We start from the raw sequence: 6996 nt of genomic DNA on the forward strand, positions 1-6996 counted from the left end.
TGGATGATCTAAAACTACTGGCAGCAACAAATCAACAACTCAACCAATTACTAAAGATAACCGAAGTATTCAGCAATGATATAAATATGGCTTTTAGAACTGACAAATGTAAGAAAAATAGCATAGTCAAGGGAAAACACACTAAACAAGAAGATTACATATTGGATAACCACAGCGACTGCATAGAAGTGATGGAAAAAGCAGATGCCTATAAATATCTAGGATACAGACAAAAAATAGGAATAGATAATACAAATATTAAAGAAGAACTAAAAGAAAAATATAGACAAAGACTAACAAAAATACTGAAAACAGAATTGACAGCAATAAACAAGACTAAAGCTTCAAACACTTATGCTATATAAGTATTGACCTATTCATTTGGAGTATTGAAATGGAGTAACACAGACCTAGAAGCACTCAATACACTTACACGATCACAATGCCACAAATATAAAATACATCACATACATTCAGCAACATAAAGATTCACATTAAGCAGAAAGGAAGGAGGAAGGGGATTTATCGACATAAAAAACCTACATTATGGACAGGTAGACAATTTAAGAAAATTCTTTCTAGAACGAGCAGAAACTAGCAAAATACACAAAGCAATCACTCATATAAATACATCGGCTACACCACTGCAATTTCATAACCACTTCTACAACCCTTTAGATCACATAACATCAACAGATACGAAGAAAGTAAATTGTAAAAAGAAAACACTACATGGCAAGCACCCATATCATCTAACACAGCCACACATCGATCAAGACGCATCCAGCACATGGCTAACAAAAGGCAATATATACAGTGAGACGGAAGGATTCATGATTGCAATACAGGATCAAACAATAAACACCAGATATGACAGCAAGCATATTATTAAAGATCCCAATACCACAACAGATAAATGCAGACTTTGCAAACAACAAATAGAAACAGTAGATCACATCACAAGCGGATGAACAATACTAGCAAATACAGAATAGCCCAGAATACATGACAATGTAGCAAAAATAATACATCAACAGCTAGCCTTACAACATAAACTTATAAAACAACACGTTCCCACATACAAGTATGCACCACAAAATGTACTGGAGAATGATGAATACATATTATACTGGAACAGAACCATTATAACAGATAAAACACCACCACATAACAAACCTGACATCATACTCACCAATAAAAAGAAGAAATTAACACAACTAATCGAAATATCCATACCCAATACAACACATATACAAAAGAAAACAGGAGAAAAAATTGAAAAATACATCCAACTGGCTGAGGAAGTCAAGGACATGTGGCATCAGGATAAAGTTGACATTATACCAATTATACTATCAACTACAGGAGTCATGCCACACAATATCCACCAGTACATCAATGCAATACAGCTACATCCAAACGTATATATACAACTACAGAAATCCGCAATTATTGATACATGTTCAATCACCCGAAAGTTCCTAAATGCAATATAACATACACCGTACAGTTAAAAGGAAGTCACGCTTGATCAAGGTCCGCGTCACTTTCCATTTTTGAACAGACATAACGTCTGAGAAAAGAAAGAAATAATAATAATATGCACAGACCCAGTATGGATATTGAGGGTTTCTTCAACTTCTCCCCTGGAATGACGGCATTGTCTCCATGAAAAAGACACTTCCTGTAAAGCTATCACAGGTGAGCCTTAAAACTTCTGTGCATATCAGCATCTATTACTTGTAGTTGGGATGCCATGCTACTAAGAATTATTACCATGTTTGTGTTGTTCTTCACTATCAGATTCTTAACTTCCTGGATTGTGTGTTCCTTGAAATCATCCAACACCCACATTTTCCTTCTGTTAAGCAAAGAGCCTGGTATTCTTAGTTGTTGATGAATCTTCCCAGTTGTATGGTGGTGGTCTGTGAAACTTTTCAGTTACTAATGTTTTGCTGGACATCATGTGAAGTACTCTTGGTCACGCTGAGTCTTGTCAACTGATACACTGGATATCAGAGAGTGACATAAATAATGTAGAAAATGTGGTGTGGTTAAGTTTACATGTGACTGGCAGACATAATACTAGTCAGAGATAAAACATAACTATCCATTGTTATGTGTCAAACATAAAACTTGTCTATTTAATCTGTACAGCCACTGACCAATTACCATTAAGTTTCATTGCTTCTTCTTTTCTGTTAAAATTATCACCATGTTTATATATCTCCATGGCTTCTCTATACAGCTGTGGATAATAGTACCAATGTTTATAATTTCATAACGTGCCACTGGTTGATGGTATGAGAACCATATGGGTTACAAACATCAACAGTGTTTTTTTGCCTTGCATGTGCTGTCAGCTCTCTGTTATTGTTAGAACTATGTCAAGAGGTCAAAGTGAAGTATCTAACAAGGTATCAAATTCAGTACATGGTGTCTTCTTCTGTGTCGATCCTTTTTCCTACGCATTTCAGCAATAATCAGGTCTTAGTATCTCGCAAGTACAGGTAAACTAAATACTTACGATTATCTTGATTGTATCCTCTGCTTCATTTTTACGTATTTTAAATATTAATTATGTTTCATGGTGGTACGTGATGTTACATTATCTGAAAGTGTGGTCTTGTGGGAGAATGAGGTAGGGTAGAATGGAATACTGCCCTGATATGCTTTTTTTTTTTTTTTTTTGACACAAAAGGTTTTTTATTTTCTGTACAGACTGATTCAACTCTGCAAAAGAAAAACTAACATGCAAAGTTGGTGTATTCCTACCCGCAAGAGGTTGCAGAAGGTGTAATAACTGGAAGAATGGGTTACAAAAAAGCAGCAACTCAGTTCATCATCCCTCAAACTGCATTAGAGCATCATGTGAAGAAAAACCATGGAAACAATGACTATTGTGTTGAAACAGCAATGGGTCACTTTAATTGTGTCTTTACAGTACAACAGAAGGCCGAACTATTAGGTTGGTGCATAAGTTTGTAGCATTTTTGTTTTGCATGATTGTATCCTGTTTGCTGTGGGTTTATTTATCAATTGTCATTTTTTATTTGTGGTTCACTGTTGCTATCTGAGTTTATGTATCATCATTTATTTCCAACATATATTCTTTTGTTTTGAGTTCACTCGAAGGGTGACACCAGCAGAGGCAGCAAGAACATTTACGCTGCATATTGGAATAATGCTATTGGACAGAGAGTGGCAAGAAAATAGTTCTCTCATTTAAAGAAGGATAATTTCGACATTAGTGACTCTCCACATTCAGGAAGACCTTCAGGGTTTGATGATCATTTATGAACACATTAATCCACTATTATCCACATCAGTGTACTCGAGAACTGGCAAAAGTGATGAACTGTGACCATTCCACCATCGTGTGACATTTGCAGGCAATGGCGAAGGTACAAATATCGGGTAAATGGGTACTGCATGCTCTTAGCCAAAATCACAAAAATCAGTGGGTGGTCATATGTGCATCTCAGCTTGATGTCACCATTTGGCTTGTGAACAACAACAACAATAACAACAACAACAACAACCATTCCTATCCTGTACCATCACTGGTGATGAGAAATGATGTCTTTATGCTAACATAAGGGAAAGAAAAGAATGTTTGAGTCCAAACAAAGCAGAACTTGCCATACAAAGACCTGTGTCCATCCAAAAAAAGAGAATGTTATGCATCTGGTGGAACAGCAACAGTATGGTGTACTATGAATTACTTCCCAACGGTGTAACCATCACTGCTGACATTTATGGTCAACAACTGAGATGTCTTGCAGATGTAGTCCAAGAACAACGACCAAATGGTTCAAATGGCTCTGAGTACTATGGGACTTAACATCTGAGGTCATCAGTCCCCTAGAACTTAGAACTACTTAAACCTAACTAACCTAACGACATCACACACATCCATGTCCAAGGCAGGATTCGAACTTGCAACGGTAGCGGTCGTGCAGTTCCAGACTGAAGCACCCAGAACTGCTCAGCCAACAACGACCGGCCAACAACGACCGGCCAACAACGACCGGCCAACAACGACCGGCCAACAACGACCGGCCAACAACGACCGGCCAACAACGACCGGCCAACAACGACCGGCCAACAACGACCGGCCAACAACGACCGGCCAACAACGACCGGCCAACAACGACCGGCCAACAACGACCGGCCAACAACGACCGGCCAACAACGACCGGCCAACAACGACCGGCCAACAACGACCGGCCAACAACGACCGGCCAACAACGACCGGCCAACAACGACCGGCCAACAACGACCGGCCAACAACGACCGGCCAACAACGACCGGCCAACAACGACCGGCCAACAACGACCGGCCAACAACGACCGGCCAACAACGACCGGCCAACAAAGACCGGCCAACAACGACCGGCCAACAACGACCGGCCAACAACGACCGGCCAACAACGACCGGCCAACAACGACCGGCCAACAACGACCGGCCAACAACGACCGGCCAACAACGACCGGCCAACAACGACCGGCCAACAACGACCGGCCAACAACGACCGGCCACATTCTGCTACACAGACATAAAACACAGTACAGTAGTTGGGTTGGGAAGTCTTTCCACACTCACACTATTCACCTGATCCTCCACATTCAGATTTTCACCTTTTCCACACTCAATCCAACAACCTTCAAAGAACTTACTTTCCAGATGAAAATGCACTCTGAACATGACTATATGAGCTTTTCATCTCAAAACCACATGATTTCTATGGTCATGGAATCAAAAAGTTGCCCCAACTTTGGCAGACTGTTGTAAATAGTGAAAGAGAATATATCATTGATAACTAAAGTCTTTGTTATGTGTATCTGTTATGTTTATTAAATTTATGGAAAAATACTATGAACTTATGCACCAACACAGTAGTTAGTTATCTGACTAAAACCGAAGCTCAACTATTTGGATTAATAACTAATGAACTCCAGGAATTAGCCTATGAATTGCCTAATCTTAACAGTTTGCCGAATCCATTTGGCAACGACAGAAAATCAAGAACAGGGTAGAGAAGAGATTTTTGAGGTGGCAGCAAACACAGAGTTTACGGATGCCAGAAACTACTTCAGCAGCTCGAGCTATGGGCTTTAATAAATCAGCAGATGACATATTATTTGACTGACTTGGCAGTGTTGTCAATGAATACAAGCTTATTAGGGATAGAACATTTAACTGTGTTGAGAAGGGAATATCAGTAAGCCCTGAAGACCACTCAAGAATAATTGCTCTGAAAGGATGTAGGCAAGTCTGGATTCTCACCTTTGCTGAGAAAGGTGAGACTATGACAATGGGGATCTGCTTTTCCCCATTTGTTGAATACATCACTCCAATTTTAATTTTTCCAGGAAAGAAATGAGGCAGGAGCCTCAGCCTTATCTCCAAACCAGTGCAATATCAGAGGTTCATGAAATAGGCTGGATAACTAAAGAGCTCTTTGTGGAATGGTTAAAACACTTCAAATAAACAAAGTCCAATTCTTCTCATTCTAGACAGACATTCGACTCATACATAAAGTTTGGAACTAATTGATCTAGCAAAGGATAACAATGTTATATTTTAATGTTTGCCATCACACACCTCTCACAGTGTGCAACAAATAGATGTAGCCTACGTGAAATCCATTAGCAAGTAATACAAGTGTACTGGCACCACCGTTTAGGATAGGGAAAGTTACTTTTGTGTGATATTCTGAGCACAAGTTACAGCCAGGTGCAGGCCGGATTGCAGTAAGTTACGCTGACCAGTGGTTGCAAAGTAGAATGGAGGCCACAGGGCCGTCAAACCATTGAAAAGAGTAAACGCAGCGGTTCGCATGGCACAAGCTATAGGCAGAAAGGGCCCCACTGGCACAACCGGGGTATGGGGCGTACGTGACTTGAAGTGATGCGTTAGCGAAACAGAGGTGCGCAGTCGAGTATAAATAGGTGTTGATTCAAATGTGGCAGCTCTCCTGAACGGCGGGGCATGTCGTTCCGCCGGGATACACGCAGCAACAGAAGGGGCGACAGCGTCCCAGTCCACAGCGGGTCGTTGGTTCGACCCTCTGAGGCCGAAGCAAGGTCTGCAGCCAGCCAGGGCAGGCCATTCTTCGGCTCGCTACCTTGGATAGTCGTCTCGGCTCCCGACATGTGCCGTAGACTTTCGTGGCGAGGGGCCGCAAATTCCGACACCGGATCGCAGGCAGTCATTGCCGCCGCATTCCCAACAACACCAGCCGAGGAAGAAGCAGCAGTGGGGCCGGCCTACGGCTCCCGGCGGAGGAGTGTGGAGTCAATGGGGACGGTGGCCGCTGAGTTGGCTGCTGGCGCAGCCATCCTGACGTAATCAGAACTCTACAGCTGGCGAACTAGGCCGGCACAACACAGTGTTGCGTTGCACAGGTCGCTGGGGCAGTGGCCTCAGCATTGCGGGGCCTGTGAAGCGGACCGAGGTCAATGAAGCACTGTAGTGGAAATGAATAAATCATTTGAAAAGCTCGGCCAAGTTTTAATACGGCACCTCCTGGCACCCATCCACTACATTTGGTGTCAGAATAGCGGACGTCGTCTGTCCAGTACGACGTTCGAGCCCACCACCTACAGTGCAGTCACAAGATGTGGTGAGTGCTGTCAAAATTGTTCTTTTGAGTGTTGCTTGCCAGAAGCCACATTTTAGATGTTTTGCGTATGCATATTATTTATTTTGTCAGAATAAGTGTTAGTGTATTTGGGACAGTAAGATGATGTTTTTCGTGGCATTTGATTACTTTGTATTGGTTTATGATGTTACTGAGTATGATGATACGGAGTTGCAGAAAGTCAGATTACTCTTGTACTTAGTCCCGAAACAAAACAACTAACTGAGAACGAAAGCAACACAATGGCAGAGTCAAGGACGCAAGATGTGTCAGACCCAGAAGTGGCGCAGATTTTGACGCAAAACGTTGCACAATTGATAGTGGACAATACTCAGTTAAGAAATGAATTA

Source organism: Schistocerca piceifrons, chromosome X (assembly GCF_021461385.2).
Source record: "Schistocerca piceifrons isolate TAMUIC-IGC-003096 chromosome X, iqSchPice1.1, whole genome shotgun sequence".
NCBI lineage: Eukaryota > Metazoa > Arthropoda > Insecta > Orthoptera > Acrididae > Schistocerca > Schistocerca piceifrons.